This window comes from Theropithecus gelada, chromosome 20, assembly GCF_003255815.1.
Source record: "Theropithecus gelada isolate Dixy chromosome 20, Tgel_1.0, whole genome shotgun sequence".
Classification (NCBI taxonomy): Eukaryota; Metazoa; Chordata; class Mammalia; order Primates; family Cercopithecidae; genus Theropithecus; species Theropithecus gelada.
Window position 1 is genome coordinate 73,951,950 of NC_037688.1, and position 12,210 is coordinate 73,964,159.

General features: G+C 45.8%; 1 protein-coding gene across 4 annotated transcripts in view; it reads right to left on the minus strand.

Moving 5' to 3' along the window:
• The window catches only part of ABAT (4-aminobutyrate aminotransferase), a 104,091-nt gene that overhangs the window by 64,800 nt on the left and 27,081 nt on the right, over positions 1–12,210 (minus strand). For 2 of the 4 annotated variants that reach the window (XM_025369548.1, XM_025369545.1), the window contains exon 1: positions 5,999–6,931. The exons of the other annotated variants lie outside the window; for them this stretch is intronic. The gene's annotated coding sequence lies outside the window, so the exon portion shown is untranslated. Of the gene's footprint in view, positions 1–5,998; positions 6,932–12,210 lie in introns of those variants that run through there. 4 annotated transcript variants of the gene reach the window in all.

Genomic DNA, 12,210 nt, shown 5'->3' on the forward strand with positions numbered 1-12,210 from the left:
CTCCTCCTCCTCCTCCTCCTCCTCCTCCTCCTCCTCCTCCTCCTCCTTCTCCTCCTCCTTCTTCTTCCTCTTCTTCTTCTTTTTAGACAGAGAGAGACAAGGTCTCACTATGTTTCCCAGGCTGGACTTGAAGTTAGTAAAGGCACTTCTTCTATAGCCTGATGAGCTGCTAAAGACTATTGGCACATGCAGTGGCCCTGCTACCAGCCTGAACATCCAGATTTCATAAGAAGCTGGTCTGCCTCAACCTCTTTCATCCTCTTGCCCTTGTCCTCTCTGCCCACCTCAATCAGGAATCCAGGGAGCATGAACACATCATTGCTAGCAGGCAGGTAGTTACCCAGCCTGTGACAAAATTGGAGAGAAAAACGAACAGACAGGGCTTCAAATCCAAGCCTCCGAATGTGAGACACAGAGAGCCTTTGTTCTGGATGTAGGAAATAATATGGAAAGAAATATCTGCAAAAGGATAAGCTAGTTTTGGATTTCTGATCCTACAAGGGAGAAGGAGTGAAAGAATGGAATTGGCTTAGAAAGGATGCTTGTACCCAGGCTGAAGTAGCTACCCGGGCCAACGCCGCAGAAGGTCCGGCTTATAAAATCTGTTTGTTCAGTTCAATAAATGCTTTCTGCACACCTGTGCTGAGCCCCAGAGATTCCTCGGTAAACAAGGACACGTCCTGCTGTGTTCTGTGGGACCTTGTGTTCCCGTGGGGAGTCCAACAAGCAACAAACAAATCAGGTCGGCGTGATTGGAGGAAACGCACTTCCCGTTCAGAGAAAACAAACCACTTTCACGGACTCCAGAAACTGCTAAGTACGCAAAAATCACAGCATATAACAAGTGAAACATTTATATCTCCTTCAAGGACCACACAGCTCCAGACTTGGAAACACTTTGTTGGTGGCTGGAGTCACGCTGTGTGCCTGGCAGCATTCCTACATTCGCTTGCAAAGACCTTAACTTTTCTGTAATTCAAAGTAGCTTTCGTTTGTGCCTGTGTGTGGGGGGTATCTGCTCTGATTTTATGAATGAATGCCAACCATGTCAAGGTTTCACATACACCATCTTATCTACTCCTGAGGAGACAGATACTTCTATTCCCATTGTTCAAGGTGGTATAAGGAGGCCTCTAAAACCCTGCCCCCCTGACTGAGGCTGCCATTTAGGGTCATCTTCCCAGAGGCAGGGGCTGGCTCAGGGGACCTCAGAGACCAGCTCTGGGAAGCATGTGCCTGGAGGGTGCCCTCCGTTTCCAGGGTCCAGAATAGTGCCTGGCCACTGTAGGTGCTCAAAAATACTTGCTGAATTCAATCATGGAGTTTCAGCCCTATACTCTGACAACCGCAGGAACTGAACTGAAAAGCAACCTCTGAGGCCCATCCGTCAGATTAAGGCAATGTTTCTCAAACTTTTTTTCATTGTCATTCCCCTAAAGATTCTTTATTAGCTACATACCCCATGAAATTTTAATTCCACAGATAAATTGTACATCTGCTTATGTATTGTATTTTATACGTGTACTTTATTCATAAAGAGTAAGATTTATTTTCTTCCCCATAAATCAATGTTTACTCTCTTGGGAATACTGATCCCACTAAGAATGCAGGGATTAAGCGCACACCTGCCATGTGCCAGTTGCTGGGTTGGACATTTGTTCTGCTTCATCTTATTCCATTCTTGCAACCGTATTACACAGTATGCATCACCAACCCTGTAAGACTGAGGATGAGTCTGAGGTTCAGAGAGGGTTGTGGCTTATCCTGTGTCATACAGCTTGTCAATGGCAGAGCCAGTCTTCAAACTCGAGTCTGTGAGGCTTTAAAGCTAGTGCTGTTCTGTTTCCTTGCACAGAGAAATAACACGCCCAAGCTCACCTCGTGGAGAAGAGGTGATCCGGGACCAGACGTGTAATCCCAGCACGTTGGGAGGCCAAGGTGAGAGGATCGCTTGAGCCCAGGAGATTGAGATCAGCCTGGGTGACAGAGCGAGACCCCATCTCTAAAAGAAAAAAAAAAAAAAAAAAAAAGAGGTGATTTGGGATTTTAATTTAATTCTTAAATTAGTTCTTCTGATTCCAACTTCAGTTTCTTTTTACCCAATACATTGCCTCAAAAATATCTTTAGGCTACTTGACAAACTCACTGGGTATAAAAATCAGTGTCTTGGACTATCCCAAGAGGGAAAGGAATAGAAAAGGGACAGAAAGAGGTGCCTGATGGATTGATTGGGAGACTTTGGTCTAAGCTAGAGCACCAGGGTCAGAGTGTAGTTAATGTAACGTAGAAATCAATTCACTGGGCTGTCACCTGCTGGTCTGGTTTGGTTTGGAGTCACAATGAAGGCACAGGTAGTTTGATCTAAGGCAGTACTGCCCAACAGAAATATAACACAAGCTTTCAATGCAAACCACATAGGTAATTTGGCATTTTCTGGTAGCCATATGAAAAAAGCAAAAACAGCGGCAACCAATTTTATTCATGTATCTTATTTAACCCATTGTATCTAAAATGTAATAATTTTGATACATAATCAATATAGTTATTATTATTATTATTGAGATGGAGTTTTGCTGTTGTTGCCAGGCTGGAGTGCAGTGGCACGATCTCGACTCACTGCAACCTCCGCCTCCCAGGTTCAAGCGATTCTTCTGCCTCAGCCTCCCGAGTAGCTGGGATTACAAGTGTGTGCCATCACCCCTGGCTAATTTTTGTATTTTTAGTAGAGACAAAGTTTCACCATGTTGGTCAGGCTGGTCTCAAACTCCTGACCTCAAGTGATCCACCCGCCTTGGCCTCCCAAAAGTACTGGGTTTATAGACGTGAGCTACCATGCCCGGCTATCAATATAGTTATTAGTAAGATATTGTGCATTTATTTTTCGTGTGTATGCTAAGTCTTCAAAATCTGGTGTGAATTTCACACTCACAGCACATCAGAGTTTAGAATAGCCACGTGTCAGATGTTCAATGACCAGATCTGATGAACGGCTACTGTACTGGCCTGTGTGGGCTGAGACATTGCATCAGGATTGGAGTGTGGTCACAGGAACGTACAATCTGATCTGCTGAAATGCCACGGCCTGCCTGGGCCTGTCTGCTGCAATGACTCAGGAACAAGTAGTTTAGTCTAGGAGAGGCTCTCAATGGGATCCAATAAAAAGGGAGTGCAGACATGGCTGGCTACAAGACGTGTGGGACCCAGTGCATCAAATAAATATTCGAGGTCCCTTGTTAGAAAATGGTTACAAATTGCAAGCCAGTGACATGGGGGGATCTTCTGAACACAGGACCCTGTGTGACCACGTAGATCACAAACCCATGAAGCAGGCCTTAGGTACAGAAGGAAAAAAAAAACCCTCCAGGTTTACCCATCACTGACCAAGGCGAGGGTGCTGGGATCACATTTGCAGCAACAAATACAATTAACAGCAGCAACAGCAGACACTTACTTTAGGCCAAACCTGTTCTAAGTTCTTTAGATATCATAATACCCATCAGAACAAACTTCTGATACTATAATTATCCACTCGTAGCAAAAAAAAAAAAAAAAAAAAAAAGGAAACAGATCACAGAGAGGTTGAGTGATTTGCCCAACATCACACAGCCATGTAGTATCTTTAGTACTAAATTTCACAAAACAGGGCGTTGGGGCATAATGTGGCCTGGACTTACATCTGGCTCTGCCTCTGTTTTCTCCACTGGAAAGTGGGTGTGATAGAGCTGTCTCATCCCCAAGCTGCCCTGAGGATGAAATGAGATAATCCACCCACAAAGCTAAGCAGAGTGTCCAGCCTGGGCACTGGAAAATCTTCAAACCCACATAAAAGTTATGAACGTAGTTCCACAACTGCCTGTAATCCTAGAAACTGTTAACATTTTGCCACACTTGTACCCACTCTATTATCTATCTTCTGAATTATCTGAGAGTTAGTTGTGGATGTTGTGATATTTCATCCTTAAATCCTTCAGCCTGTACCTTCTAAGAACGAGAATATTCTCTTATATAACCTAGTACAAATGATCTGAGATACAAAGTCACTCTCATGAAGGTATCATTAATAAAATACTATTGTCTTTTATTTATTTATTATTGGCCTATTCACATGAAAATACTATTATCTAATATATAATCTATATTCAGATATTCCCACTTATCCCTAAAATGTCTTCAAATGATTTTTTGGGTTTTTTTGAGACAGGGTCTCGCTCTATCACCTAGGCTGGAGTGCAGTGGCATGATCATGGCTCATGGCTCACTGCAGCCTCGAACTCTTGGGCTCAGGTAATCCTCTTGCCTCAGCCTCCTGAGTAGCTGAGACCACAGGCACACACCACTATGTCCGGCTAGTTTATTTTTATATTTATTTTTTGTAGAGATGGGGTCTCACTATATTCCTGAGGCTAGTCTCTAACTCTTGACCTCAAGTGATCCTCCTTCCTTGGCCTCCCAAAGCACTGGGATTACAGGTATGAGCCACTGAGCCCAGCCCACAAATGTTTTCTGTTCCCCTGATCCAGGCTTCATCCTAGGATCAGACATTGCATTTGGGCTCATGGCTCTTTTATTTCTTTTAACCTGGAACCATTTCTCAGCCCTTTTGCCTTTTAAAAGACATTGGCATTTTAAGAATCCCAGCCAGTCATTTTGCATGTAGTTGCGTGCATAGTTTTCTTTATGTCCTTGCAAAATGAAGTGCAGCTCACGGGCAAATGTGGGGAAAGAGGTTGGTTGGACACGTGATGTCAGAGGCTCCAAGTGATTTCAGCAGGTAGAGGAGGGTGTATAGTGTTAGCTGTTCTTGGGTGGAAATTAAAGATTTCCGGGAAGCAGTGACAGGGGATGTTTAACGATGATTAGCACTTAGCAGGTAGACAGGGGCGGTCGTGGCAGACAGAGGCCAGGGCAGGGGAAGGGGGATGGCAGCCCGGAGGAAATGCAGGCAGCAGCAGTGTGTCTGAGTGTGAGAGTATCACGTGTGATCGGGTCTGTTCCTACTTGAACTGGAAACTTCCTGAGGCCAGTCCTTGTCTCCAGCTCTGTCCTCTCTGCCAGGGTGCCCAGGGCAGTGCCTACTCCAGAGTCAGGGTTCACTTAGAGCAACTGGCTGCCAAGTTTCCCAAATACCCAGGGACATGCAAAGCACAGAGGACCCCCTTCCTCCACCAGTGACCTGGCTACCAGCTTGCACACACCAACTGCAGGAGCTTCAGCGGCAACCTGTCAGGATTCCATATCTTGCCCTGCAAATGAAATTGCATTTTCTAAAATTGCTTTCTTCTGGTTGCCTCTTGGGGCATAGGCTGCTTCTGGGAAAAAAATTCAAAATGAACTTCTAATCAGCCACAAGATGTGAAGAGAGCGGCTGTCCAGAGCTTCCTGATATCTACTCTTGGCGTGAGCCGCCCAGGCTGTCAACTGAGATTCTCACTGCAAACTCTGTCTGAAATGCCCAGTGACAGCGCCCCCTGAGCCTTCCATTCCCCTGAGTTTCAAAGAGAAAGGGGTGTGTGTGTTTGTGCTGTTCTTTTCCTTAGAATGAAGGGAAAGGATTTGTTTTGGGGCTTGAACAAAAATGCCTTTTCAAGGTGACTCTCACTTCATTTCCTAAGACCAGATGCAGGAAGACTGTGGTGTTGCGAGCCTACTGATGAGAGCAATTCCTTATCTCATCATTTCTATATCCATCTTTCATTATTTTGTCCCCACTTTAAAGGGTCTCCTCCTGCTGTGTTCACAAAGCGTCCTTGAAAAATCTGTGATGTACATTTGTGTGTCCACACAGAGAGCCAGGCACATGTGCACACAGGTACACAGGTGCACAAGGGTGTGTGCCCACACAGTTGCACACTCCAACACCACAGATAACAGGCACTGACAGATGCTGGCACCACCTCCCCATGCCAGAAGATACATACACACGTAAGGATGCACACGTGCACACGCACACACACATGTGCACATGCACACACAGACACACATATACATTTGCACTCACGGTGCCTGGTAGTCGGAGTCCTGTGGCGAGCTCAGCTCGCCTGCTTAAAATGCCTTCTCTATGTCATTCTGCAGAGGCCAGGAATGCAGCTGGCTGGGTTCATCCTAAGAGGTGCTTTTGGGCACCAGCTCCCTCCTCAGGAGGGTGTCCTGGATTTCCAGGCAGTCCCAAAACATGGGCACAGGTAGAGGAGACAGAAAAGGGCCCCTTGGAAGCAAAGCAGGTTTGGGAAAAGGATGCGCTCAGCTGGAACCCGGCAAATGCACAAGGGAGAGGAATGGAGGGAAGGTGAAGGAGGAGGGGAGAGACAGAACGTGAGAGACTGAAAGATGGATTCAGAAAGAGAAGGGTTTTCAGACAGAAACAGAAAAAATACAACACAGAAACAAAGATTAACAGAGGCAGCAAGAGAGAGATAAACAGAGAGAAAAAAATAGAATACAGATTTTTAAGAAGATGTTTTAAACCCAGCTAGGTTTAAGCCAGAAGGAAAAGCCACATCATTTCAGACCTTGTAAAATAGGCTATCTCCCTCCCCTTTTTCCTTCCAGGGGCCTCTTCCTAGGTTTTTTTTTTTTTTTTTTTTTTTTTTTTTTTATCAGGCTCAGGAAGCCCTGAAGGGACAAAGCAGAAATCCAGGGCTTCAGATGCCTAAATGGTTTTCCCAGAAGTCTGCTGTTGCGGTGTTGCAGATGCAGCCACAGCCATGACGGGGCTCCGGTGGGGGGGGCGTCAAGTCATCTCCAGGACACCCAAGGCAGAGGGGCTGCTCTGGCTCCCATGCTCCACCTGACCCTGTCTGGGGGGTTGGGGAGGAACCTAGGGGAGCAATTACCCAACTCCCCCATTGTAGCCCATGCTGGGTCAACGCGGGTCCACAGGGGGTCCAGAAGAGGAAACGAGGATGGTCACAAGATGGGGAGGGGGCATGAGGGGGGGCAGAGAGCCCTCGGTCACATGCTGCTCATCAGTTACCATGACGACGGCAAGGGGGTGGAGGCACCCAGAATGGAGGCTGCAGGAGAGACACACTGGTTCTAAATCACCGTGACAGCGCTTCGGTTGAGCTATTACGCCGTTGCCGAGGCAACCAATGGGATCAAATCGCAGAGGAAATCTATAATTATTACAAGCCAGACACCGGCATCCTCGGTGCAGTAATCAGCACGTTAGGGCAATTCAACCTGAGCTCTGAGAGGGAGAAACGTCAGCCCCCAGCCCCCAAATCGGGGCAGAACAAGGACCAGAGGGGACTCCACAGAGCAGATCTGTTGATGCTGCAGATTGGGAATCTGGAAGGATCTTTTTGGCCAAATAAAACATAAATTGAGGGGAACCACATGAAATTGACAATATTCACCAGTGAGCCACCGCGCCTGGCCCATTTCTCATGATTTTAAATGAAACTTTCCAATGCACAGCAAAGCCGAAAGAATTTTACAGTAAATCCCTATATACCCACCACTAGCCTCCACCATTCACATGATTACCACCTGTGCTTTATCACATCCTGTGTTTGATGCATTTCAAAGTAAACTGTAGACATCAGTATCCTTCCCCCCAAAATATTTCAACCTGTATAAAATTAAGCACTTGGTAATTTTTAAAACAAAAATAGTAATTTCTTTCTTTTTTTATGAGACAGAGCCTTGCTCTGTCATCCAGGCTGGGGTGCGGTGGCACCATCGTGGCTCACTGCAACCTCAGTCTCCCGGGTTCAAGTGATTCTCCTGCCTCAGCCTCCTGAGTAGCTGGGACTACAGGTACAAGCGACTACAGCCAGCTAATTTTTGTATTTTCAGTAGAGACGGGGGTTTCACCATGTTGGCCAGGCTGGTCTCGAACTCCTGACCTCGAGTGATCCACCCTTCCCCGCCGGCCTCCCAAAGTGTTGGGATTACAGGCATGAGCCACTGCACCTGGCCAAAAATAGTAATTTCATATGGTTCAATCTAAAGACAATAAAGTCTAGGTTTCTGTTTTTTTGTCTGTCTAATCTTTCATCCATCTAGCCTTCTCTCCCTCCATCTCTCCAACCATCTTCTCTTCCTACCCATCCATTTTTCCATCCATCCATCCATCCATCCATCCATCCATCTTCCCATCCATCCATCCATCCATCCATCCATCCATCCATCCATCTATCTACCCACCCACCCATCGCTGGGAGAACTCATGCACACTCATGGTTCCCACAAATGATTCACTATCCCCAAATCCTCTCCCTGGTTCAGTAGGATGTCCTTCATATCAAGTGCAATATGTTCTCACAGTTATCATCATCTTCTCCTCACTACACCTATTTCCTTTCCTATGTTGAGCATCTCCATTAACAGACCCACTGCCTACTCATTTGTTTAAACCAGAAACTCAAGAAATCTGATTCCTCCTTCCTGTTATCTTCCTTCACCACCACACCACAGACTTTGACTTCCGCAGTTGCTCTGGGCCCCACCCTTTCCCTCTTTCCTTTGTCCTTGTTCGGGTACCCATTGTTTCCTACCTGGACAGCTGCCCCCACCTCCTGACGGCACCCCAGCTGCCATCTCACCTTTCCTCTGCTTTCTCCACACTGACTTTTTATCATGAAATATTTGGCCATATTCATGATGCAGGAGAACTGGCACTTCATTCATTGCTGGCAGGAAAGGAAATTCATACAAATGGCTTGGAGAGCAATTTGTCAAAATCTGTAAAATTGTAAGCGCACAGACCATTTATCCCTAGCATAATTCTACTTGAAGGAATTTGCCTCATTTATATAAACTGAAAATCACCTAATTGTCCATCAGTGGGAACTGGTTAAAATAAACTGGGGTACATCCATCACGCAGAATAACCTGTATTCGACAAAAAGAAGGCGATGGCGCTTTCCGTACTGATGTGGGAAAGTGATTAATGTTGGTTGCTGGTTGTAATAAATGTTGGTCTTCTCTCTTGTTCTAAAGACTCCTGTAGAAACCACCTAACCAGAGAGTGAGGTAAACACAGAAACACACTTTGGAGGCTTGGAAAGTTGAGAGAATCCAGAAGGTTGGTACAAGAAGGCCTAGTTCTAGTTTCTGCTCAGATGTGAAGGTACTCGCTCCTAAGCCTACTTCCTCTCTCTCTCTCTCTTTCTCTCACCCCCCCCCCCCCAGCAGCCTTCTCTCTCTCTCTCTCTCTCAGCAGCCTCAACCTCCTGGGCTCAAGCAATCTTTCCATCTCAGCCTCCTGAGTAGCTTGGAGACTACAGGCATGCACTACCACCCCTGAGTAATGTTTTTATTTTTTTTTATTTTTGTAGAGACGGGGTCTCGCTATGTTGCCTAGGTTGGTTATGAACTCCTGGGCTCAAGCAATCCTCCCACCTCGCCTCCCAAAGTGCTGGGATTAAAGGTGTGAGCCACTGTGCCCAGCCTCTCATCTCCCTAAGGGGCTGACCATACCTCCCACGGTCATTCTGAAGATCAAATGTCGACATGGAGGTAAAAATGGCATGCGAAAGTCTATCTTGCTAAACAAATGAGAGTTACTGTTATTCATTTGTCTTCAGAGTTTACTTAGCCCCCTTCTGAATACTAAACATCCCTAACACATGTAACAAAATCTGTAACCTTTATTTGTGTTTGAGCACCTATTTTGTGCCTAGGACTGAGCTAAGTACTTTCTATATATTATCTCATTGATTGAAACAGTGCTTTTGTGCTAGGGATTTTTGCTTCCATTTCACAGATATTAGTGGAGTCACACAGAGGTTAACTGGCTGGGCTTGGTGGTTCACCCCTGTAATCCCAGCACATCGGGAGGCCAAAGTGGGCGGATTCCTTGAGCTCAGGAATTCAAGACCAGCCTGGGCAATATAGTGAAAGCAGGTCTCTACCAAAAAAATACAAACATACAAAAATCAGCTAAGAGTGGTGGCACACGTCTGTAGTCCCAGCTACTCAGGTGGTGGAGAGAGGATGGCTTGAGCTTAGGAGGCAGAGGTTGCAGTGAACTGAGATTGTGCCACTGCGCTCCAGCCTGGGTGACAAAGTGAGACCCTGTCTCAAAAAAAAGGTTAACTGACTGTTCTAATAGCATACAGGGAGTACTGCTACCCTGATAAGCCCCTACATCTTTCTGATTGCCACGTCCACGCTTTTCTCATTCCTTAACCATTGCTACTTTCTATATCATGTCTTTAGACCTGTACTATTGAAAATAAATATAGGCCTGGCGTGGTGGCTCACGCCTGTAATCCCAGCGCTTTGGGAGGCCAAGGCAGGCGGATCATTTGAGGCCAGGGGTTCGAGACCAGCTTGGCTAACATGGTGAAACCCCGTCTCTACTAAAAACACAAAAATTAGCTGGGTGCGGTGGCAGGCACCTGTAATCCTTGCTACTCTGGAGGTTGAAGCAGGAGAATCGCTTGAACCCAGGAGGCGGAGGTTGCAGTGAGCTGAGATCATGCCACTGCACTCCAGCCTGGGCGACAGAGTGAGACTCCATCTCAAAAAAAAAAAAAAAAAAAAAAAGAAAAGAAATATAAATGTGAGTCACGTGTGTCAATTAAAATTTTCTAGTGGTCACATCAAAAAAGAAAAGAAACAGATGAAATTCATTTTTTAGAACACACGGAAAAAGGCAAAAATCGAAAAAAGATAAATAATACATTAAAAAATAAATCACTAAAAATAAAGAAATTAATATTAATTCTATTTAACCTGATGTGTCCTCAAAATCTCATCATTTCATCATGTCATAAATTAGCATAAAACTAATTACTATGAAAACGAATTAGTGAAATGTTAATATTTTGATATCCTTTTTGGCATACCAAGTCTTCAGAATTAGATGTGTGTTTTACGCTTACAGCACATCCCCGTTCAGACGAACCCCATTTCAGGCACTTGGTAGCCAGGTGTGACTCACTGGAAAATGTAGCTAAGGTGGGACTGACATACACCTAAAGTGAGACTAAACCTTAAATAACAATACTGGCCACCGTTTATTGAGCACCTCTGTTTATTCTCATGAGTCTGTGGAGTAGGTGCTCTTACAAGCTACAGAGGGAGAAAATAAAGCGCAGGTAGTTTAGAACATGCCCCAGATCCCGGAGCTATTTACCTGGGGAACTGCAGTTTGAACCAAAGCCCAAAGCTCATCCCGCAACCTGGCTTCTCCTGTTCTTGCCAATGAATGCCGAATATTTATTACATGTCAGTCATGTGTCTGTAAAATTTAAACCCCTAAGAAAAGAATTTAATCTGTGGCAGTTAATTTTAAAGAATTTGATTGGCCAGGTGCACTGGCTCACACTTGTAATTCCAGCACCTTGGGAGGCAGAGGCAGGGAGATTGCTTGAGCCCAGGAGTTCAAGACCAGTCTGGGCAACAAAGTGAGACACAGCCCTGTCCCTGAGTCCCCCCGCCTCCACCACCCCACCACCACCATCCCTGTCTCTACAGAAAATAAAAAACCATTAGCTAGGTGTGGTGGTGTGCACCTGTGGTCCCAGTTACATGGGAGGCTGAGGCAGGAAGATCCTTTGAGCCCGGGAGTTTGAGGCTGCAGTGAGCTACGATCATACCACTGCACTCCAGCCTGGGCAACATGGCAAGACCCTGTCTCTTGAGTTAAAAAGTATGCAACTAATTCTGAACTTCTGACCAGCGTGAGACCTTAAGAACTGATAATAAACCAAACAATTAATTTCTCTCTCCCAGCAAGTCTCCTTTTGTCTAGATGGGATGAGAATTAGAGGGAATGATCAAGTTCAGGCTTCCACCCTCCAGAGCNCTAGATGGGATGAGAATTAGAGGGAATGATCAAGTTCAGGCTTCCACACTCCAGAGCAGCTACCCATAGGCGGACTTCATTCTTTCATGAGATCACATCTGAGGAAGGCCACTGGTTCCAGCTTTCTCCTCCTACTCAGGCTAAGTCTGATCACTGATTGACAGGGTTGACAGAGCCATGCTGCCCAGACTGTTCTCAAGTGATCCACCTGCCTCAGCCTTTCAGGGTGTTGGGATTACAGGCGTGAGCCACTGCAGCCAGCATGAGTATCTTTTCAATGTGTGCCTTCCAGGCTAGCCCCGGAGATGGACTGCACAGTGCCCAACACGCCCAACAGGCACACTGAATATTTGTCCAGTGAATTCCTATTATTCCCGTTTTACAGATTAAGGGAACTGAGGCCTTGGAAGAAACATCATTCCCCCAAAGGACAGAACTATAAAACAAAT